Raw genomic sequence first — 25,422 nt, forward strand, 5'->3', positions numbered from 1 at the left:
CCTTTATTCATGCCACCTCCTCTCCTGATTATAAGGGGTAGTTTGATACAGTGTAAAGAACACACCAGAGAAAGTATTAGAAGACCTGAACTCAGGTCTCTAACCCATGTGTGGCCTTAGGAAAGTCGCTTAGTCTTTCTGAGCTTCAGCTTCCTCATAATGTAAAACAGAAACAACAATTATCTCCCTTACGTCAGAAAGTTTTGATTTGTGTATTTTTGAAAGCCGAATAAATTAAGATGTTAAATAATCTGAGAGGTCCTATGGTAAGGATACCTGTATAATGCTGTGTTGCCTAGTATTTTCCAAATTTTTTTGAGCACCATCTTTATTTCATGACATCATGTAATTATCCTTCAGAACAGTGCCAATGAAGACAACTTTGGGAACCACTGATTTGGTCCCAAACTCTTATTTTATACATAGAGAAAACTGAGATCAATTGAGGTCAAATGAGTTGGCTCTGGCCACATAGCCTTAAAGGAATAAAAGATTAAAGCCGATAGTTGAGAAATACTATTTCTCTTTGAAATTGAAGAGAGGCAGTACATAAAACGATTAAGCAGACAAGCTTTCAAGTCAGAGAAATTGGATTCTAAACTACTCACTAGCTGTTTAATCTTGAAGTTGCCTCATCTCTATAAATCTGTTTTATTTTCTTTCTTTATTTTCTTTTCTTTCTTTCCTTTCTTTCTCTCTCTCTCTCTCTCTCTGTCTTTCTTTCTTTCTTTGACAGAGTCTCGCTCTGTTGCCAGGCTGGAGTGCAGTGGCACGATCTTGGCTTACTGCCACCTCTGCCTCCCAGGTTCAAGCTATTCTCGTACCTCAGCCTCCTGAGTAGCTAAGATTACAGGCACATGCCACCACACCTGGCTAAGTTTTATATTTTTAGTAGAGATGGAGTTTAACCATATTGGCCAGGATGGTTTCAATCTCCTGACCTTGTGATCCACCTGCCTCGGTCTCCCAAAGTGCTGGGATTACAGGCATGAGCCACCATGCCTGGCCTCTGTTTTCTTTTTATAAAATGGCAATACTAATACTCTGCTCAGAATTGTGAAGATTGGATGAGATGTCTAAATATTACTTAGAACAGTATCTATTATGCTGTAAGTGCTCAGTTAAATGCATTAATTACTAGTAAACACCGGCACTTATAGGAATTTGATGGTGGGATGTGGCTTATTGTCAGGACGCCAGAACCTATCTGCTGCTCATTCTTGGAGGTGGGACAGGCAGCAATCTGGCTAAAAGTTCAGTTAGACATTTATTAAGGATCTACAATATGTGCTAAGCAATGTTGTAGTCATTTGAGGATATAAAATACCAGGTAAGGATGATATCTAAGGGCAAAGCCCACTTCTATAAGCCTCTGGCAACTTAGTGATTTAAGATGTATTGGAGGTTCCAAACAGAGGAGGAGCACAGAAGTTAGGAGTCCAGGCCAAGGTACTCCAAAGTCCCAGCCATCAAAGTATTGGAACTGGGAGATCTGGTTTCAGCATTGGGTTTCAAAGGCACGACTGGAAAGTCAAGGTAGAACTAGCTGAAGAGCAACTTGGGAGTCAGGGGACTTCGCCCTGATGGGAGCTTGCTGAGAGATCACAGTTATCCAATGTGAGGACTGTGGTAGCAGGAGGCTAGGAAGCCTTGGGCTCAGGATATGAGTAGAAAGCTCAGGGATTAGAATGGGCTATTTTGATCACGCCTCCTTTTTGTGCCAAATGCCAGGCTCCATGCCCTGTTGCCACTGTGATGCCATGCCTCAGCACGGAAAGTGTCACGTCCTATGTCCCTGTCAGTGTGCTTCTGTTCAGCATACACTAAGTCTCTGTGTGATAGTGTTGCCAAAGAACAATGGAAGTAGGCTTGTCTAAATTTTGTTTTCTAAATTGGGGCCCCATTTTGGTCTCTCTAACAACTTGGTATCTTGAAGACTCAGACTTCTGCCAAGATGGCCGAATAGGAACAGCTTTGGTCTGCAGTTCTCAGGGATAGTGATCCAGAAAGTGAGTGATCTCCACATTTCCAACTGAGGTACCAGGTTCATCTCACTGGGACTGGTTAGACAGTGGGAGTAGCCCAAGGAGGGCAAACTGAAGTAGGGTGGGGTGTTGCCTCACCCAGAAAGTGCAAGAGGCCAGAGAACTCCCTCTCCTAGCCAAGGGAAGCCACCAGGAACTTTTCTGGACACTCCAGCACTCTGGCTAAGATACTGCTCTTTTCCAACAGTCTTCATAACCCACAGACCAGGAAATTCCCTCTGGTGCCTAAAACACCAGTGCCCTGGGTTTCCAGCACACAACTGGATGGCCATTGTACTGCAGCAGTATTTTTTTTTTTTTTTAAGTCTCATACCCTAGTGGAGCCTGGAACACCAGCGAGACAGAACCACTCATTCCCCTGAGAAAAAGGGGGTGGAAACCAGGGAGCCAAGTGATCTGGCTCAGCAGGTCCCACTCCCATGAAAACCAGCAAGCTAAGATCCACTGGCTTGAAATTCTTGCAGCTAGCACAGCAGTCTTAGCTTGACCTTGGGCTTTCGAGGTCAGTGGCAGGGAAGGGTGTCTGCCATTACTGAGGCTCGAGTAGGCGGTTCTAAACTCACCTGGAAGTTTACACAGCAACTGGGTGAAGCCCACAGCAGCTCAGCAAAGCCACTGCAGGCAGACTGTGACTAGATTCTCTACGTGCTGGGCAGGGCATCTCTGAAAAAGGCAGCAGCCCATCAGGGACTTAAAAAAAAGCCCCCATCTTCCTGGGACAGAGCACTTGGGAAAAGGGGCAGTTATGGGTTCCACTTCAGCAGACTTAAATGTCCCTGCCCAGCAGCTCTGACAGGACCAATGGCTCTCCCAGCACAGCACCTGAGCTCTGATAAGGGGCAGAGTGCCTGCTCAAGTGGCTCCCTGACCCCCATTTATCCTAAGAGATACCTCATACAGGAGAACTCTGGCTGACATCTGGCAAGTACCCTTCTGGGACAAAGCTACCCAGAGGAAAGAATATCTGCTGTTCTGCAGAGGAAAGAATCTTTGCTGTTCTGCAGCCCCCATGGGTGATTCCCAGGAAAGCAGGGTCTGGAGTGGACCTCCAACAGACCTGCAGCAGAGGGGCCTGACTGTTAGAAGGAAAACTAAAAAACAGAAAGAAATAGCTTCAATATCAACAGAAAGGATGTCCATTCAGAGACCCTATTCAAAAGTCACCAACTTTAAAGACCAAAGGTAGAAAAATCCACGAAGATGGAAAGAAAAAAGCACAAAAAGGCTGAAGTCGCACCAAAAACCAGAAAGCCTTCCCCTACAAGGGATCACAACTCCTCACCAGCAAGGGAACAAAACTGGATGGAAAATGAATTTGATGAATTGACAGAAGTAGGCTTCACAAGGTGAGTAATAACAAACTTCTCTGAGCTAAAGGAGCATGTTCTAACCCAATGCAAGGTAACTAAGAACCTTAAAAAAGGTTAGATGAAATGCTAACTAGAATAACCAGCACAGAGAAGAACATAAACGACCTGAAAGAGCTGAAAAACACAGCATGGGAACTTCGTGAAGCATACACACATTTCAATAGCTGAACTGATCAAGCAGAAGAAAGGATATCAGAGATTGACGATCAACTCAGTGAAATAAAGTGAGAGGGCAAGATTAGAGAAAAAAGAGTAAAAAGAAATAAAGCCTCCAAGAAATACGGGATTATGTGAAAAGACATAATCTACGTTTGATCAATGTACCTGAATGTGACAGGAAGAATAAAATCAAGTTGGAAAACACTCTTGAGGTGAACTTCCCTAACCTAGCAAGGCAGGCCAACATTCAAATTCGGGAAATACAGAGAACACCGCAAAGATATTCCTCAAGAAGAGCAACCCCAAGGCACATAACCATCAGATTCACCAGCATTGAAATGAAGGGAAAAATGCTAGAGGCAGCCAGAGAGAAACATTGGGTTCCCTGCAAAGGGAGGGCCATCAGACTGACAGTGGATCTCTTGGCAGAAACCCTATAAGTCAGAAGAGTAGGGTCCAATATTCAACATCCTTAAAGAAAAGAATTTTCAACCAATAATTTCATATCCAGCTAAACTAAGCTTCATAAGTGACAGAGAAATAAAATCCCTTACAGACAAGGAACTGCTGAGAGATTTTGTCACCACCAGACCTGCCTTACAAGAGTTCCTGAAAGAAGTACTAAACATGGAAAGGAACAACCAGTACCACCCACTGCAAAAGCATACCAAATTGTAAAGACCATCAACATTATGAAGAAACTAACAGGCATCAACTAACAGGCAAAACAACCAGCTACCATCAAAATGGCAAGATCAAATTCACACATGATAATATTAACCTTAAATGTAAATGGGCTAAATGCCCCAATTAAAAGACACAGACTGGCAAATTGGATAGAGTTAAGACCCATCAGTGTGCTGTATTCAGGAGACCCAACTCACTTGCAAAGACACATAGGCTCAAAATAAAGAAATGGAGGAATTACCAAGCAAATGGAGAGCAAAAAAAAAAAAAAAAAGAAAGAAAAGCAGGGGTTGCAATCCTAGTCTCTGATAAAACAGACTTTAAAGCAACAAAGATCAAAAAAGACAAAAGGGCACTACATAATGGTAAAGGAACCAATGCAACAAGAAGAGCTAACTATCCTAAATATATATGCACCTAATATAGGAGAACCCAGATACATAAAGCAAGGTGACCTACACAGAGACTTAGGCTCCCACACAATCATAGTGGGAGACTTTAACATTCCACTGTCAATATTAGACAGCTCAACGAGACAGAAAATTAACAAGGATATCTAGGACTTGGACTCTGATTTGGACCAAGCGGACCTAATAGACATATACAGAACTCTCCACCTGAAATCCACAGAATGTACATTCTTCTCAGCACCACATCTCACTTTGTCTAAAACTGACCACATAATTGGAAGTAACTCACTCGTCAGCAAATGCAAAAAATGGAAATAATAAAAAACAGTCTCTCAGACCACAGTGCAAGCAAATTAGGACTCAGGACTAAGGAACTTACTCAAAACTGCATAACTACATGGAAACTGAACAACCTGCTCTTGAATGACTACTGGATAAATAATGAAATGAAGGCAGAAATAAAGATGTTCTTCAAAACCAATGAGAATGAAGACACAATGTACCAGAATCTCTAGCACACATTTAAAGCAGTGTATAGAGGGAAATATATACTACTAAGTGCCCACATGAGAAGTGAGGAAAGATCTAAAATTGATACCCTAATATCATGATTAAAAGAACTAGAGGAGCAAGATCAAAAAAACTCAAAAGCTAGAAGAAGACAAGAAATGACTAAGGTCAGAGTAGAACTGAAGGAGATAGAGACACAAAAAAACCTTCAAAAAAATCCATAAATCCAGGAGTTGGTTTTTTGAGAAGATCAACAAAATAGATAGACTGCTAGCCAGATCAATAAAAAAGAATAGAGAGAAGAATCAAATAGATGCAATAAAAATGATAAAGGGCATATCACCACCAATTCCACAGAAATACAAACTACCATCAGAGATTATGCACATAAACCAGTAAATATGGAAGAAATGGATAAATTCCTAGACACTTAAACCCTCCCAAGACTAAACCAGGAGGAAGTTGAATCTCTGAATAGACCAGTAACAAGGTCTGAAGTTGAGGCAGCAATTAATAGCCTACCAACCAAAAAAAGTTCAGGACCAGACAGGTTAACAGCCAAATTCTACCAGAGGTACAAAGAGGAGTTGGTACCATTCCTTCTGAAACTATTGCAAACAATACAAAAAGAGGGAATCCTCCCTAACTCATTTAATGAGAGCAACATCATCCTGACACCAAAACCTGGAAGAGATACAACTATAAAAGAATATTTCAGGCCAATATCCATGATGAACATTCATGCAAAAATCCTCAATAAAATACTGGCAAACTGAATGCAACAGCACATTAAAAAGCTTATCCATCACGATCAAGTCACCTTCATCCCTGGGATGCAAGGCTGGTTCAACATACACAAATCAATAAATGTAATCCATCACATGAACAGAAGCAAAGACAAAAACCACATAATTATCTCAATAGATGCAGAGAAGGCCTTAGACAAAATTCAACAGCAATTTATGCTAAAAACTCTCAATAAACTAGGTATCTATGGAACATATCTCAAAATAATAAGAGCTATTTACAACAAACACACAGCCAATATCATACTGAATGGGCAAAAACTAGAAGCATTCCCTTTGAAAACTGGCACAAGACAAGGATGCCCTCTCTTACCACTCCTGTTCAACATAGTATTGGAATTTCTGGCCAGGGCAATCAGGCAAGAAAAAGAAATAAAGATTATTCAATTAGGAAAAGATGAAGTCAAATTGTCTCCATTTGCAGATGACAAGATTGTATATTTAGAAGACCCCATCATCTCAGCCCAAAATCTTCTTAGGCTGATAAGCAACTTCAGCAAAGTCTCAGGATACTGAGAATACAGACACATAAAATATATGTGCAAAAATCACAGGTATTCCTATACACCAATAACAGACATAGAGTCAAATTGTGAGTGAACTCCCATTCACAAATGCTACAAAGAGAGTAAAATACCTAGGAAAACAACTAACAAGGGATGTGAAGGATCTCTTCAAGGAGAGCCAGAAACCACTGCTCAAGGAAATAAGAGAGGACACAAACAGATGGCAAAACATTCCATGCTCATGGTTAGGAAGAATCAATATCATGAAAATGGCCATGCTGCCAAAAGTAATTTATAAATTCAATGCTATCCCCATCAAGCTACCATTGACTTTCTTCACAGAATTGGAAAAAAACACCTTAAACTTCATATGGAACCAAAAGAGAGCCCACATAGCCAAGAAAATCCTAAGCAAAAAACAACAAAAAAAAAAACCAAAAACAAAACAAAACAAAAAAAACCCAGGAGAGAGATCCAAGATGGCCCGTTAGGAGGAGCTCAGGATTGCAGGTCCGAGTGAAAGCACAGAGGGTGAGTGGACGCTGCATTTCCAGACGGATTTTTACTGCCCACAGACCAGGAGATTCACAGGTGGAGGAGCCCCATGGGTCGTCAGCGCAGCTGTTATGGCTGGCGTGGCTGTTTGGCCTGCGCCCTGGTGCAGCGGTTCCCAGTGCAGAGTGAGCAAGAATGTGTCCCCTCTTAGCCAGCAAGGGGAGCTGAAACGGGGAGACAGGCCAGGAGATTCCCAGGCAAAAAAGTGCCACGAATCTCAGAGGCGCGGTTTCAGCCAGCGCAGCAGCTCCCGGTGCAGAGTAAACGAGACGGTGTCCCCTCTTAGCCAGCAAGGGGAGCTGAAACAGGGAGCCAGGCCAGGAGATTCCTGGGCAAAAAAGTGCCATGAATCTCAGAGCTGCAGTTTCAGCCAGCGCAGTGGGTCGCCACACGGGAAATCACACAGATCCTGGCGCCTATTCAACAGGCGACCAGGTCACCTGGTAGAGAGCCGACCGTTCAACTAAAAAACAAAAGGCTCTGAGGCAGGGAGCCAGGTGACCAGGCCCGGCCGGTCCCACCCTCACAAAAACAAAAACAAAAACAAAAAAACAGCAATTGGAAACGCTCTGGGTTGAGACTTTCGCAGTAAGCACAACTGAACCCGGTACGGTGCAGCTCTGTGGAGGAGGGGCGTCTGCCATTACGGAGGAAGCCTGCAGTTCCTGAGGCAACCTGCCGTTGCCAAGGCAACCCGCCATTACAGAGAGAGTCCATCACTACCGAGGTGGGCCAACATAGTGGAAGCAGTTCTAACTACACCCACAAGAACAGGACTGCAGGAAAGTTCACATGGCAGCTGGGCAGAGCCCACAGCAGCTCAGCGAAGCCTCTGCAGGCTGAGAGTGACTAGGCTGCCTCCTTGGGGGCAGGGAAAAAGGCAGCAGCACAGCGGAAACTCATAAAGCCCTAACTCCCTGGGACAGTACACCTGGGGAAAAAAAAAAGGGGGGTTTATGAGTTCTTCTGCTGCAGACTTAAACTTACCAAAATCAGAAAGACAGCAACTACAAAGTCAACAGGTGGATAAATCCACAAAGATGGGAAGAAACCAGCACAAAAAGGATGAAAACACCCGAAACGAGAACACCTCTCCTCCTACAAGGGAGCACAACTCCTCACCAGCAAGGGAACAAGACTGGATGGAGAATGAGTGTGATGAAATGACAGAATCAGCCTTCAGAAAGTGGATAATAAGAAACTTCCATGATCTAAAAGAACATGTTCTAACCCAAGGCAAAGAAACTAAGAACCTTAAAAAAAGACTTGACGAAATGCTAACGAGAATGGACAACTTAGAGAGGAATATGAGTGAATTGATGGAGCTGAAAAACACAACACGAGAACTTCGTGAAGCATGCACAAGTTTCAACAGCCGAATTGACCAAGCAGAAGAAAAGATATCAGAGGTCGAAGATCAACACAATGAAATAAAACGAGAAGGCAAGATTAGAGAAAACGGGGTAAAAAGGAATGAACAAAGTCAACAAGAAATATGGGACTATGTGAAAAGACCTAATCTACGTTTGATAGGGGTACCTGAATGTGACGAAGAGAATGAATCCAAGCTGGAACATACTCTTCAGGATATTATCCAGGAAAACTTCCCCAACCTAGCAAGGCAGGCCAATATTCAAGTCCAGGAAATACAGAGAACACCACAAAGACATTCCTCTAGAAGAGCAACCTCAAGGCACATAATCGTCAGATTCACCAGGGTTGAAATGAAGGAGAAAATACTAAGGGCAGCCAGAGAGAAAGGTCGGGTTACGCACAAAGGGAAGCCCATCAGACTCACAGCAGATCTCTCAGCAGAAACCCTACAAGCTAGAAGAGAGTGGGGGCTGATATTCAACATCCTTAAAGAAAAGAACTTTCAACCCAGAATTTCATATCCAGCCAAACTAAGCTTCATAAGTGAAGGAAAAATAAAATCCTTTGTGAACAAGCAAGTACTCAGAGATTTCATCACCACCAGACCAGCTTTACAAGAGCTCCTGAAAGAGGCACTACACATAGAAAAGAACAACCAGTACCAGCCACTCCAAAAACACACCAAATGGTAAAGAGCATCAACACAATGAAGAATCTGCATCAACCAATGGGCAAAACAGCCAGCTAGCATCAAAATGACAGGATCCGATTCACACATAACAATATTGACCCTAAACATAAATGGACTAAATGCCGCAATCAAAAGACACAGACTGGCAAATTGGATAAAAAGCCAAAACCCATCAGTGTGCTGTATCCAGGAAACCCATCTCACATGCAAGGATACACAAAGGCTCAAAATAAAGGGATGGAGGAAGATTTACCAAGCAAATGGAGAGCAAAAAAAAGCAGGAGTGGCAATTCTCATCGCTGATAAAATAGACTTTAAAGCAACAAAGATCAAAAGAGACAAAGAAGGACATTACATAATGGTAAAAGGATCAATGCAACAAGAAGAGCTAACGATCCTAAATATATATGCACCTAATACAGGAGCACCCAGATACATAAGGCAAGTTCTTAAAGACTTACAAAGAGACTTAGACTCCCACACAATAATAGTGGGAGACTTCAACACACCATTGTCAGTATTAGACAGATCAACGAGACAGAAAATTAACAAAGATATCCAGGACTTGAACTCAGACCTGGAACAAGCAAGCCTAATAGACATTTACAGAACTGTCCACCCCAAATCCACAGAATATACGTTCTTCTCAGCACCACATCACACCTACTCTAAAATTGACCACATAATTGGAAGTAAATCACTCCTCAGCAAATGCAAAAGAACGGAAACCATAGCAAACAGTCTCTCAGACCACAGTGCAATCAAGTTAGAACTCAGAATTCAGAAACCAACCCAGAACCGCACAGCTTCATGGAAAATGAACAACTTTCTCCTGAATGTTGACTGGATAAACAATGAAATGAAGGCAGAAATAAAGATGTTCTTCGAAACCAACGAGAACGAAGACACCACATACCAGATTCTCTGGGACACATTTAAAGCAGTCTCCAGAGGAAAATATATAGCAATAAGTGCATACATGAGAAGAAAGGAGAGATATAAAATTGACACCCTATCATCAAATTGAAAGAGCTAGAGGAGCAAGATCAAAAAAACTCAAAACCTAGCAGAAGACAAGAAATAACTAAGATCAGAGCAGAATTGAAGGAGATAGAGACACGAAAAACCCTTCAAAAAATCAATAAATCCAGGAGCTGGTTTTTTGAAAAGATCAACAAAATAGACAGACCACTATCCAGACTAATAAAAAAGAAAAGAGAGAATAACCAAATAGATGCAATAAAAAATGATAAAGGGGATATCACCACAGATTCCACAGAAATTCAAACCATCATCAGAGATGATTACAAACAACTCTATGCAGATAAACTAGAAAACCTGGAAGAAATGGATAAATTATTGGACAGTTGCCTCCTCCCAAGCCTAAACCAGGAAGAAGTCGAAACCCTGAACAGACCAATAACAAGGTCTGAAGTCCAGGCAGCAATTAAGAGCCTACCACCCCAAAAAAGCCCAGGTCCAGATGGATTCACAGCCGAATTCTACCAGACATGCAAAGAGGAACTGGTACCATTCCTTCTGAAACTATTCCAAATAATCCAAAAAGAGGGAATCCTTCCCACATCATTCTATGAGACCAACATCATCCTGATACCAAAACCCGGCGGAGACTCAACAAGAAAAGAAAACTACAGGCCAATATCCATGATGAACATAGATGCAAAAATCTTCAATAAAATACTGGGAAGCCGATTACAACAGCCCATCAAAAAGCTTATCCACCATGATCAAGTAGGATTCATCCCGGGGATGCAAGGCTGGTTCAATATACACATGTCTATAAATGTAATTCACCACATAAACAGAACCAAAGACAAAAACCACATGATTATCTCAATTGATGCAGAGAAGGCCTTCGACAAAATTCAGCAGCCCTTTATTCCAAAAATCCTCAATGAACTAGGTATTGACGGAAAGTATCTCAAAATAATAAAAGCTATTTACGACAAACCAACAGCCAATATCATACTGAATGGGCAAAAACTGGAAGCATTCCCTTTGAAATCTGGCACTAGTCAAGGATGCCCTCTCTCACCACTCCTATTCAATATAATACTGGAAGTTCTAGCCACAGCAATCAGGCAAGAAAAAGAAATGAAGTGTATTCAGTTAGGAAAGGAGGAAGTCAAATTGTCTCTATTTGCAGATGACATGATTGTATATCTAGAAGACCCCATCATCTCAGCCCAAAATCCCCTGAAACTGACAAGCAACTTCAGCAAAGTCTCAGAATACAAAATCAATGTGCAAAAATGACAAGCATTCCTATACACCAATAACAGACTTAAAGAGAGCCAAATCAAGAACGAACAGCCATTCACAATTGCTACAAAGAGAATAAAATACCTAGGAATGCAACTAACAAGGAACGTAAAGGACCTCTTCAAGGAGAACTACAAACCGCTGCTCAACGAAATAAGAGAGGACACAAACAGATGGAGAAACATTCCATGTTCATGGTTAGGAAGAATCAGTATCGTGAAAATGGCCACACTGCCCAAAGTAACTTACAGATTCAACGCTATCCCCATCAAGCTACCAATGACCTTCTTCACAGAACTGGAAAAAACCACCTTAAACTTCATATGGAACCAAAAGAGAGCCCGCATAGCCAAGTCCATCCTAAGCAAAAAGAACAAAGTGGGAGGCATCACACTACTGGACATCAAACTATACTACAAGGCTACAGTAATCAAAACAGCATGGTACTGGTACCAAAACAGAGATATAGACCAATGGAACAGAACAGAGGCCTCGGAGGCAACACAACATATCTACAACCATCCGATCTTTGACAAACCTGATAAAAACAAGCAATGGGGAAAGGATTCCCTGTTTAATAAATGGTGCTGGGAAAACTGGCTAGCCATATGCAGAAAGCAGAAACTGGACCCCTTCCTGACACCTTACATTAAAATTAACTCCAGATGGATTAAAGACTTAAGCATAAGACCTAACACCATAAAAACCCTAGAAGAAAACCTAGGCAAAACCATTCAGGACATAGGTGTAGGCAAGGACTTCATGACCAAAACACCAAAAGCATTGGCAACAAAAGCCAAAATAGACAAATGGGACCTAATCAAACTCCACAGCTTCTGTACAGTGAAAGAAACAGTCAATAGAGTGAATCGGCAACCAACAGAATGGGAAAAAATTTTTGCAGCCTACCCATCTGACAAAGGGCTGATATCCAGAATTTACAACGAACTAAAACAGATTTACAAGAAAAAAACAAACAAGCCCATTGAAAAATGGGCAAAGGATATGAACAGATACTTTACAAAGGAAGACATACATGAGGCCAGTAAGCCTATGAAAAAATGCTCATCATCACTGGTCATTAGAGAAATGCAAATCAAAACTACATTGAGATACCATCTCACGCCAGTTAGAATGGCAATGATTAAAAAATCTGGAGACCACAGATGCTGGAGAGGATGTGGAGAAATAGGAATACTTTTACACTGTTGGTGGGAGTGTAAATTAGTTCAACCATTGTCGAAGACAGTGTGGTGATTCCTCAAGGACCTAGAAATAGAAATTCCATTTGACCCAGCAATACCATTACTGGGTATATAACCAAAGGATTATAAATCATTCTACTATAAGGACACATGCACACGAATGTTCATTGCAGCACAGTTTACAATAGCAAAGACCTGGAACCAAACCAAATGCCCATCAATGATAGACTGGACAGGGAAAATGTGGCACATATACAGCATGGAATATTATGCAGCCATCAAAAACGATGAGTTCATGTCCTTTGTATGGACATGGATGAACCTGGAAACCATCATTCTCAGCAAACTGACACAAGAACACAAAATCAAACATTGCATGTTCTCACTCATAGACGGGTGTTGAACAATGGGAACACATGGACACAGGGAGGGGAGCACTATACACTGGGGTGTGCTGGAGGGAGTGGGGGGGGACAGCCGGGGGTGGGAAGTTGGGGAGACATAGCATGGGGAGAAATGCCAGATATAGGTGAAGGGGAGGAAGGCAGCAAATCACACTGCCACGTATGCACCTATGCAACAATCTTGCATGTTTTTCACATGTACCCCAAAACCTAAAATGCAATTAAAAAAAAAAATCTAGTGTATTAGAAGAAAAAAAAAAAAAAAACCAAAGCTGGCAGCATCATGCTACCTGACTTCAAACTACAGTACAAGACTACAGTAATCAAAATAGCATGGTACTGGTACCAAAATGGAGATATAGACCAGTGGAACAGAACAGAGGACTTGGAAGCAATGCCACATATCTACAACCATCTGATCTTTGACAAACTTGACAAAAACAAACAATGGGGAAAGGATTCCCTACTTAATAAATGGTGTTGGGAAAACTGGCTAGCCATATGCAGGAAGCTGAAACTGGATCCCTTCCTTACACCTTACACAAAAATTAATTCCATATGAATTAAAGATTTAAACATAAGACGCAACAGCATAAAAACCCTAGAACAAAACCTAGGCAAAACCATTCAGGACACAGGCATAGGCAAGTACTTCATGACTAAAACATCAAAAGCAGTGGAAACAAAAGCCAAAATAGACAAATGGGATCTAATTAAACTTAAGAGCTTCTGCATAGCAGAAGAAACAATCATTAGAGTGAACCAGCAACCAAAAGAATGGGAAAAAAATTTTGCAAGCTACCTATCTGACAAAGGGCTAATAACCAGAATCTATGAAGAACTTAAACAAATTTACAAGAAAAAAACAACCCTATCAAAAAGTAGACAAAGGATATGAACAGACACTTTTCAAAAGAAGACATTTATTCAGCCAACAAACATATGAAAGAATGCTTATCACCACTGGTCATTAGAGAAATGCAAATCAAAACCTCATTGAGATACCATCTCATGCCAGTTAGAATGGTGATCATTAAAAAAATCAGGAGACAACAGATGCTGGAGAGGATGTGGAGAAGTAGGAATACTTTTACAGTGTTCATGGGAGTGTAAATTAGTATAATCATTGTGGAAGACAGTGTGGTGATTCCTCAAGGATCTAGAACTAGAAATACCATTTGACTCAGCAATCCCATTACTGGATATATACCCACAGGATTACAAAACATTCAATTGTAAAGACCCATGAACAGGAATATTTATTGTGGCCCTGTTTACAATAGTGAATTCTTGGAACCAACCCAAATGCCCATCAAAGATAGACTGGATAAGGAAAATGTGGCACATATACACCATAGAATACTATGCAGCCATAAAAAAGAATGAGTTCCTGTCCTTTGCAGGGACACGGCTGAAGCTGGAAACCATCATTCTCAGCAAATTGACACAGAACAGAAAAACCAAACAGCGCATGTTCTCACTCATAGTGCATGTTGAACAATGAGAACACATGGACAAAGGGAGGGGAACATCACACAGGTGGGCCTTTCAGGGGTGGGGGCCTAGGGGAGGGATAGCAGGGGGTGGGGGGATTGGGGAGGGATAACATTAGAAGAAATATCTAATGTAGATGACGGGGTGTTGGATGCAGCAAACCACCATGGCATGTGTATACCTATGTAACAAACCTGCATGATCTATATGTGTACCTCAGAACTTAAAGTATAATAAAAAGAAAAAAAGAAAAAAGAAAAAAAAAGACTCAGTTTCAGATTTTTGAAATTCAAGGGACATAACAACCAAATACAATGCCTGATCTTGGACTTGATCCCTGGCCAAATCAGCTGGAAGCTACTTTACTTAGGGAATTTTGAGCATGGAATAAGTGTATATATTAAGGAATTGCTATTGGGGGAGGTGATGCTATTTTCATTCTGTAGAAACATGTTTTAGAGATGCATATTGAATTATTTAACAAGAATGGAATGTGTAATTTACTGTAACATACTTCAGTGTAATAAAGAATAAGGAGTTGAAAGAAAAACATAACAATATAAAGAGAAAATTAGTGCTGCTTCGTAGAGGAAAGTGTCAACATAATTATTTTTATATGTAAGAAAATAAAGCAAGCCCATGAAATAAAAGAGAATATGAAAGACATGCTTCATGTTTTAAAATAGCAAACAAATATACTTATTTTTATAATTTTCTGAGAACTTGCTTGCCTGAAATTTCACTTGGGTATTGTAGATTATCTTTTTTTTGTTAAAGATAATATTAGTGAAATAAAATCGTTTTCCCTTAGGTCTAATTTCATGAGTTGTTGATTCATACCCACCAGATCTTAATGTAGACCCAGAAGAGAAAAGAATAAGTTCCTGAGATAGAAAAACTTATGTAAACTTTATTTAATGGAATTGGTAAAGGTATCCATTCTTTTCAACTCCTTCCCATATGCAGGCCATATACTCTTAGCACTGATACAACTTTAAACTAAATGATAAGCTATTAGAAAGGAATGGCTTTCCATAATATCCTGAAATAAAATGCTAATACTGAATAAGGATAAAGGAAAAAAGTAATTCTATAGAAAATAACCTAGAAATTAATTAACTCTTGTCTTTTGTCAGGCCAACTATTTTGGGCTACTATTTCTGTCCCCAAAGACCACCAAATAGAAACCTAAAAGACAACAAATCTCAGTATTCCTATAAAAAGAATTAGTAAGTATAATTGGACAAGTTACCAGGTTCCTGAAGTTTAAGAGCTTGTAAATCAAGACTTTGATTTTCCTTGAAGAATATCTGGAACTTTTCAAATGTTGCTGCATAGATGCGGGCAGATTCAAATGCTGCCTGAATGGTTTCCTAAATGTTATAAATAAGTAGACAAATATGACCATATTTTAGTTAAGCAGAATTTAATTCAATATAATTAAACAGAAAAACCGACACAAGCATACATACTTTGTGCCCAATAGTATGTTTTGATTTGGGAAACATGAATGAAGGAAGGAAGGTATCATCCTTGATATCAGTAGCAATTTATGCATTCAAGAAGAAATTGCTATGAAATTTAAAAAAATTAATCTTTAAACCTGCCCCTTTTGAAGAATTATTTCTTATGACTGAAAGGAAACACACTTGTAATTTGTTTATGCTTCATGGTGAACTTACATATTGCTAGTAAACATACGGCAAAGAGACAGTACCTGTTTATTTCCCAAACTGTATATCTTATGTCTTAAAGTGTTTTTGAGCAAGGACAAAACTGTTTAGCATGCCCACAAAATCACTTGCTGAATCTTCCTTCAAATCCTCTGCACTGGCCAGTCTCTTATTCCAAAATGTCCTTCATACTTTGCCATAGTAAAAACCTTTTCTTCATCTCTCTTAAACTTGGTTCTAACCCGTATTTCCCCACAAAGTTTTTTTAAACCAAGACAATGATTTCAGTCTGTTTAATAACTATGTCAAGATACATTATATGGTCAAAGTCTATGAAAGGCAGTTAGGATTTGCTTGCGGTTGGCCCACATCGACTTGACTGTGCTCCTTACCTTTTCCTTGTGCTTTCTACCAAGACTTGTAAATGCCTGCAATTTGTCCCAGGAGAACCAGAGGTGATCAATGTAATTACACAAATCCCAGAGTCATGCCTTATGGTAGTAGAAAGTCTAATTACACAGAATAGCACACACCCCATATATCTATATTTAGTTATTTGTTCATTTATTTTATTTTGATAGGCTTTTATGTAATCTTCCAGAATGTTTCTGCTGTTTCTTTCTTTATAATAAAAATGGAAAAAAATTGTATCAAGCTATGGGTCCTTTGAACTGACTAAATAGTGTCTCTGATATGTGATCATGCCAGTGCTGGAGACGATGTAAGTCTTGTAAATGGAAAGCCTCACCAATGTTCAAAATATTATTTCAAAATATTTTTATTTTGAAATAATGTATGATTCACAAGAGAGATACTGGAATAGTACAAAGAATTTCATATATCTGTCACTAAAATTCCCTAAATTTCAATAATTTATCATATTTACTTTATAATTCTCTATATATACATATTATTATACTTTGAAATTTGGGAGAAAGTTGCAGACATGTGGCATATTTACCCCTACATATTTCAGGGTTTATTTGCCAAACACAAGGACATTTTCTTACATAACCATAGTATAATGGTCCAAATCAGGAAACTAACATGGATATTAATATTGTTATCTAAATATAGACTTCATACAAATTCTACCATTTGTTTCAGTAATAAATTTCATAGTAGAAGGACAAAATGTTTTTTGTTCTTGTCTACTTTCCTACCTAGGATCATGTATTGCCTCTTTTCATATCTTTTTGGTTTTCTTCAATCTGGGACAATACCTCAATCTTTCTTTGCCTTGTATGACCTTCACATTTTTTAAAGGTATCTTTCAAAATGTGTGCACAGTTGTGTGCATATGTGCATGTGTGTGTTTTGTATTTCCTTATGATTAGATTCAGATTTAAATTTTGACAGTAATACTACATAAGTGATGTGTGTTCTCTGCAGCCTCTCACAGGGCACTTGTTGATTTGTCTCATTACTGGTAATATTAACACATTGGCTAAGGCAGTGTTTGCCAGGCTTATCTCTGTAAACTCACTATTTTTCCCTTTGAAACCAATAAATAGCTTATGGATAGAAAATTTGAAGCTATGTAAATATCCCATTTCTCATCATACTTTTGTATATGCATTTTAGTACACAATAGAGATTCTTGCTGATTGCTGATGGCTTCTGTATTGATTTTTCTATTTGTCTTTGCTTTCTACATGTATTTGTTTGCATTCTACCAAAAGAAAAACTTTCTCTTCTCACTCATTTATTTAATTTGTTCATTCATTATTTCACAGTATGGACTCATATATTCTCATTTATTCAAGGGATTTGGTACCTATCAAATTGTCCCAGGGAGACCCTTTGAGCTGGCTTTTTGTCTTTTCTACATGTCTCCATTGTTCTTTGGGCATGTTCTTATTTTTTAGCTCAATAATATTTTCTAGGCTCATATTGTACTATCCTGCACCACTCTTTGAAGAAGAGAGTTCTGCAAAGAGAACAGAGAGAGCTCCTTTCGATTGGGAATGATATATAGAAACCGACATGTGGATACTAGATGTGCTCATTGGTATTGGTATGTCATTGCTTCTAGGCTATTTCAGCAGACAGGTCTAGGAAACACACATACACCCCACATACAATCATGAAACCCTACACATTTCTTTATCTTTCCACAGATCAATTAAAAATCCATGAGTTCACAACTCCGTTCCAATGGAACAACATAGGGTTCATTCTAGCCTTCCTCTTCCATATTTGTAACTTCCTTTCTGAGGATGAGTAACCTCATCTCATCATTCACAATATGTTTACTTATTTTGCTCAACTCTAAATAAAATACACAGAAAGTAGTTTCAGCATTGCTAACACACTAATACCACTGTAAAAAACAACTTACTAACCAGAGTTCAGTATTTGCTGCAGTTATGGTGGTTTTCGTCCTTAGGGTATGTGGCCAAAATACTGTGCTCAAAAGTTACTTGGCTTAGTTATTTTCCCCCTTCCCTTTAGTGTGATTATTTATTTCACTTGCAATACATGCAGGTTTATTTTTGTTTGTATTTTGTTTTAGGCTTTTGGTCTCCATTTTGTTGATTTTTGTTAGAACTACATTAAGAGGTATACTCAGAAAATAGTCACTTCCCCATTTTTTTTCAGTTTTTACCCACCATCCTCACCCTTTCTACATTATCTCCTCTAGGTAACTAATTTCTTTAGTGTCTGGTTTATCTCCCTTTCCTTCCTACTTTTGACATGAACAGTAGTATACTATAGATTTTCTTCTGTACTTTGCCTTTTCAATCTAACAATATATTCTGGAAATCACTCCATATTAATTATAGCCAACTTCCTCATCCATTTATTCAGCCACATAGTACTCCTTTGTGTGGATGTGCCATAGATTATTCAATAATTTTTCTATTCATGGCTATTTTGGCAGTTTCCATTATTTTTTTTTGCAGTCATAAACAATGCTGCAATAAGTAACCTAGTGCATATGTACTTACGTATTGTTGAAAAAGTATTATTATTATTTTTTTTAGATGGAGTCTCACTCTGTTGCTCAGGCTGGAGTGCAGTGGCACAATCGCAGCTCACTGCAACCTGTGCCTCCCAGGTTTAAGCTATTCTCTGCCTCAGCCTCCCAAGTAGCTGGGATTACAGGCACCCACCACCATGCCTGGCTATTTTTTTTTTTTTTTTTGGTATTTTTAGTAGAGATGGGGTTTTACCTTCTTGGCCAAGGTGGTTTTGAACTCCTGACCTTGTGATCCACCCATCTCAGCCTCCCAAAGTTCTGGGATTATAGGCATGAGCCACCGCGCCTGACTGAAAATGTTATTTTTAGGGTACATTTTAAAGGTGGTATTGTTGGGTCAAAAGGTAAATGCATGTATAGTTTTGTTTTGCAAAATTTTTATTTTTTGCATTCCTACAAGCATAATGTGAGAGTGTCTGTTTTCCCATAGGCTAATCACCAGAAAGTACCGGTATACTTTTTTATTTTGCTAATCTGATAGTTGAGAAATTATACTCAATTTTATTTTAATTCACATTTATAAGTAGACTGTCATTTCATATGTTTAGATGCTATATTTAGTGAATTTTTTATCACATGTTTTGACCATTTTTCTTTTTTAAAATTTAATTTAAGTTCCAGGATACATGTGCAGGATGTGCAGGTTTGTTATATAGGTAAATGTATGCCATGGTGGTTTGCTGCACCTATCAACCTATCGCCTAGGTATTAAACCCCACATACATTAGTTAGTTATCCTGTTGTTCTCCCTCCTGACACACCCTGACAGGTCCCAGTGTGTGTTGTTCCCTTCCCTGTGCCCATGTGTTCTCATTGTTCAGCTTCCACTTATAAGTGAGAATATGTGGTGTTTTCTGTTTCTGTGTTAGTTCAATGAGGATAACGGCTTCTAGCTCCATCATGTCCCTGCAAAGGACATGATCTTGTTCTTTTTTTATGGCTGTGTAGTATTCCACAGTGTATATATATCACATTTTTGTTATCCAGTCTATCACTGATGGGCATTTGGGTTGATTCCATGTCTTTTCTATTGTGAATAGTGCTGCAATGAACATGCATGTCAATATATCTTTATAATAGAATAAATATTCCTTGGGGTATATGCCCAGCAATGAGATTTCTGGGTCAAATGGTATTTCTGGTTCTAGGTCTTTGAGGAATCACCACAATGTTTTCCACAATGGTTGAACTAATTTCACCAGCAGTGTAAAAGTGTTCCTATTTCTCCACAGCCTCACCATCATCTGTTGCTTCTTGACGTTTTAATAATTGCCATTCTGACTGGTGTGGGTGGTATCTCACTGTGGTTTTGATTTGCATTTCTCTAACGATAGTGATGTTGAGTTTTTTTTAAATGTGTTTGTTGGCTGCATAAATGTCTTCTTTTGTGAAGTGTCTCCTCATGTCCTTTGTCCAGATTGCAAAAATGCCTCCTATTGTGTAGGTTGTCTGTTTTGATGATAGTTTCTTTTGTTGTGCAGAAGCTCTTTAGTTTAATTTAATCCCATTTGTCAATTTTTGCTTTTGTTGCAACTGCTTTTGATGTTTTGTCATGAAATCTTTGCCCACACCTATGTCCTGAATGATATTGCGTAGATTTTCTTCTAGGGTTTTTATAGTTTTGGGTTTTACATTTAAGTCTTTAATCCATCTTGAGTTAATTTTTGTATAAAGTGTAAGGAAGGGGTCCAGTTTCAATTTTCTGCAAATGGCTAGCCAGTTCTCCCAGCACCATTTACTAAATAGGGAATCCTTTCCCCACTGTCTGTTTTTGTCGGGTTTGTCAAAGATTAGATGATTGTGCAGTCTTATTTCTGAAACCTCTATTCTGTGTCATTGGTCTATGTGTCTGTTTTTGTACCAGTATCATACTGTTTTGGTTACTGTAGCCTTATAGTATAGTTTGAAGTTGAGCAGCATGATGCTTCCAGCTTTGTTCTTTTTGCTTATGATTGTCTTTGTTATAAGGGCTCTTTTTGGTTCCATGTGAATTTTAAAGTAGTTTTTTTCTAGTTCTGTGAAGAATGTGTTTTGATCATTTTTCTACCTAGTTTTTGTTTCCCTTCTCTCTAGTATTAGAAATATGATAATCAAATTTATCAATTCATTCTATTCTTGCACCTAGACTTTTGAGTCATAGATAACTTTTTTAATGAACAAATTATAAAATAATTTGTCCATCTTTACTTAAACATGTGTGTACAATGTGAACTATAGATCTAATTTTGTCTTTATCCAAATAGCTATTCAGTTGTACCAGCTCCATTTATGAAAAAAATTCATATTTGTCTCATTGATTTGAGATACTATATATTTTATACATTTCTATATGTACTTTGGTGTCTATTCTGTTCTACTGGTCTGACAGCTCTCTGTGTGGCAGTACTATATTCTTTTAATTATTGAGTGCATATATTAAATATTTGGGTAGTATAGTACCCCTCATAGCTTTTCTTTTTTCAACATTTTTGTAGTTATTCTTACATGTCTATTTATGCATATAAGCTTTATTATAAACTTATCAGTATTTTTATTGGCATATGTTAAAATTATAAATTAACCTAGAGAGAAAAAACACCTGCATCATGTTGAGTCATCCCATTTAAGAAATTTTTTCCAAGTCTATTGTTGTGTCTTCCAGACTTTTAAAAAACATAAAATTGTTCTTCATAAGGATTTTTAGCATTTCTTATTAAATTTATTCCTAAATATATTACCTTCTTTGTTGCTATTATGAAAGAAGTATTTTTCATCAGGCATTTTCAATATTCTAGAATAACTGAGGTAGCATTGTGACTATCGGCTGATCTTCAGAGATTTAATAAATTTCCCCCATTTGGGCCTGGTGCTTTTTGTAGAGTGTTTCTTTGGTAACTTTCTCTATATCTTCTGTAGATATTGGTAGGTGTTCTACTTCTAATGTGAACAATTCCAATAAATATGTTTCCCTAAAAAACTCTCAATTTTAACTAGCCCTGAATGTAAATGGTCTAAATGCTCCATGTAAAAGACATAGAGAGGACAGCTGGATAAAAAGACGAGACTCAACCATTTGCTGTCTTCAAGAGACCCATCTCAAATGGAAAACCAAAAAAAGCAGGAGGTCACTATTCTAATAGCAGATAAAATAGAGTATAAACCAACACCAATTAAGAAGGGAAAAAAAAAGGGCATTACATAATGATAAAGGGTATGATTCAACAAGAAGGCTATTCTAAATATATACATAGCCAACACTGGAGCACCCAGGTTAATTAAAAAGTTACTTCTAGACCTACAAAAGGACATGGACAGCCACACGACAATAGTGGGAGACTTGAACATGCCCACTAACAATGACAGATCATTGAGACAGAAAACTAACAAATAAATTGTAGACTTAAACTCAACACTCAAACAACTGAACCTAATAAACATCTACAGAATACTCTACCAGACAATCACAGAATATATGTTCTTCTCATCTGTACAAAGAACATATTCTAAGATTGACCAGATGTTCAGTCATAAGAAGTCTCAATAAATTAAAAAAATTAAAAATCATACCAAGTATACTCTTGAACCACAGTGCAATAAAAATAAAAATCAATATCAAAAAGATCTCTCAAAACTACACAAATACATGGAAAATTTATCATGCTAAATGCATTCTTCAAGAAGTTAGAAAGTTCTCAAATTAAGAATCTAACTTTGCACCTAGAAGAACTGGGAAAAAAACAACCAACCCCAAGGCTAGCAGACAAAAAGAAATAACTAAAATTAGAGAAGAACTGGATGAAACTGAGGTACAAAAAATCCACATAAAAGATCAATAACACCAAAAGTTTGTTTGCTAAAAGAATAAACCAGACTGATACACTCACTAGCTAGATTAACAAATAAAAAGATCCAGATAAACACGACAAGAATTGACAAAGATGAAATTACAACAGATTCTAGAGAAATAAAAAAGATTCCCAGAGACTGTTGTGAATAATTACATGTACACAAATTAGAAAATCTAGAGGAAATGGATAAATTCCTGGAAATATACAACTTGCCAAGACTGAACCAGAATGAAAGTAAAACCCTGAACAGATCAGTAACAAGTTCTGAAATTGAATCAATAATAAAAAACAAAACAAAACAAAAGTCCTGGACAAGATGGATTCACAGTCAAATTTTTCCAGATATACAGAGAAGAACTGGTACCAGCCCTATCTAAAACTGTTCCAAAATATCAAAGAGGAAGGTTTCCTTCCTAACTCCTTCTGTTAAATACTAAGCCAGTATCACCCTGACACCAATATCTGGCAGAGACATAATGAATAAAGAAAACTTCAGGTCAATATTCCTGATGAACATAGATACAAAAAATCCTTAACAAAATACTAGTGAACAGAATCTAGAAGTACATCAAAAAGTTAATACATCACAAACAAATAGGCTTTATTCCTGGGATTCAAGGGTGGTTTAACGTATGCAAATCAATAAATTTGATTCATCACATGAACAGAATTAAAAGCAAAAATCATACAATCATCTCAATAGATACAGAAACAGCTTCTGATAAAATCCAACATCGCTTCATAATAAAATCCCCAAGCAGACTAAGCATCAAAGGAACATACTTCAAAATAAGAACCATCTATGACAAACACACAGCCAACATCATACTGCATGGGCAAAAGTTGAAACCATTCCCCTTGAGACCTAGAACAAGACAAGAATACTCATCCTTACAGCTCCTATTTATCATAGTGCTGGAAGTTCTAGTCAGAGCAATCAAGCAAGAGAAAGATATAAAAGGCATACAAATAGGAATAGAAGAAAGCAAATGATCTCTTTTTGCTGATGATATAATTCTATACCTAAACCCCCCTAAAGACTCTTCCAAAAGGACCCTAGAACTGATAAACGACTTCAGTAAAGTTTCAGAATACAAAATAAATATGCAAAAGTCAGTATCATTTCTATACACCTTAAATGGTCAAGTTGAGATTCAAATCAGTAACTTAATCCCATTTATGGTAGCCACATACATTCAAAATGAAATTCCTAGGAATACAGCCAAACCAAGGAGGTAAAAGATCTCTACTGGAAGAACTACAAAATACTGCTGAAATAAATCAGAGATGGAAAAACATTCCATGCTCGTGGACTGGAAGAATTAATATTGCTAAAATGACCATAATGCCAAAGCAATTTACAGATTCAATGCAATTCCTATCAAACTACTTACATCTTTTCTCACAGAATTAGAAAAAACTATTCTAAAATTCATATGGAACCAAAAAAGAGCCCACTAGCCAAAGCATTTCTAAGCAAAAACAACAAAGCTAGGGTAGCATGTTAACTGGCTTCAAACTATGCTACAAGGCTACAGTAAACAAAACAACAAGGTATTGGTACAAAAACAGACACAGAGACCAATAGAACAGAATAGAGAACCCAGAAATAAAGCTGCATACCCACAACCATCTAATCTTTGACAAAGCTGACAGAAGCAAGCAATGGGGAAATGATTCCCTAGTCAATAAATGGTGCTCAAATAACTCACTAGCCATATGCAGAAGAATGAAACTGTACCTCTACCTTTCACCATATAGAAAAATTAACTCAAGATGGATTAGAGATTTAAATGTACAATCACAATCTATAAAATTCCTACAAGAAAACCTAGGAAATATCCTATTCAACATAGGCTTGATATAGAATTTTTGGTTGTTTGCAAAGACAATTGTAACAAAAATAAAAATTGACAAGTGCCACCAAATTAAACTAAACAGCACCTGCACAGTAAAAGAAATTATCAATAGAGTAAACAGACAACCTACAGAATGGGAGAAAATATTCACAAACTATGCATTTGACAAAGGTCTAATATCCAGAATCTATTAAAAACCTAACAAGCAAAAAAAAACCTCATCAAAAAACGGGCAAAGGACATGAATAGACACTTCTCAAAAGAAGACATACAAGCAATCAGCAAACATGAAAAAAATGCTCATTATAACTAATCATCAGAGAAATGCAAATCAAAACCACAATGAGATACCATCTCATATAAGTCAGAATGGCTACTATGAAAGCCAATAAATAACAGTTATTTCTCCATACCTGGGGAGGCTATGTAGAAACGGTAATGCTTATACACAGTTGTGAAAATGTAAATTAATTCATCCACTATGAAAAACAGTTTCAAAGAACTTAAAACAGAGCTATGATTTGACCTAGCAATCCCATTATTGGGTATGTACCTGTATTAGTCTGTTCTCACACTGTTAA

General features: G+C 38.2%; 1 pseudogene; it reads right to left on the minus strand.

The window, feature by feature from the left end:
- Nucleotides 1-25,422, minus strand: part of LOC110568659 (dynein axonemal heavy chain 6-like) — a 322,799-nt pseudogene that overhangs the window by 253,279 nt on the left and 44,098 nt on the right.

The sequence above is a fragment of the Aotus nancymaae genome, unplaced genomic scaffold (assembly GCF_030222135.1).
Source record: "Aotus nancymaae isolate 86718 unplaced genomic scaffold, 86718_ANA_hifiasm-v0.15.2.pri h1tg000017l, whole genome shotgun sequence".
NCBI lineage: Eukaryota > Metazoa > Chordata > Mammalia > Primates > Aotidae > Aotus > Aotus nancymaae.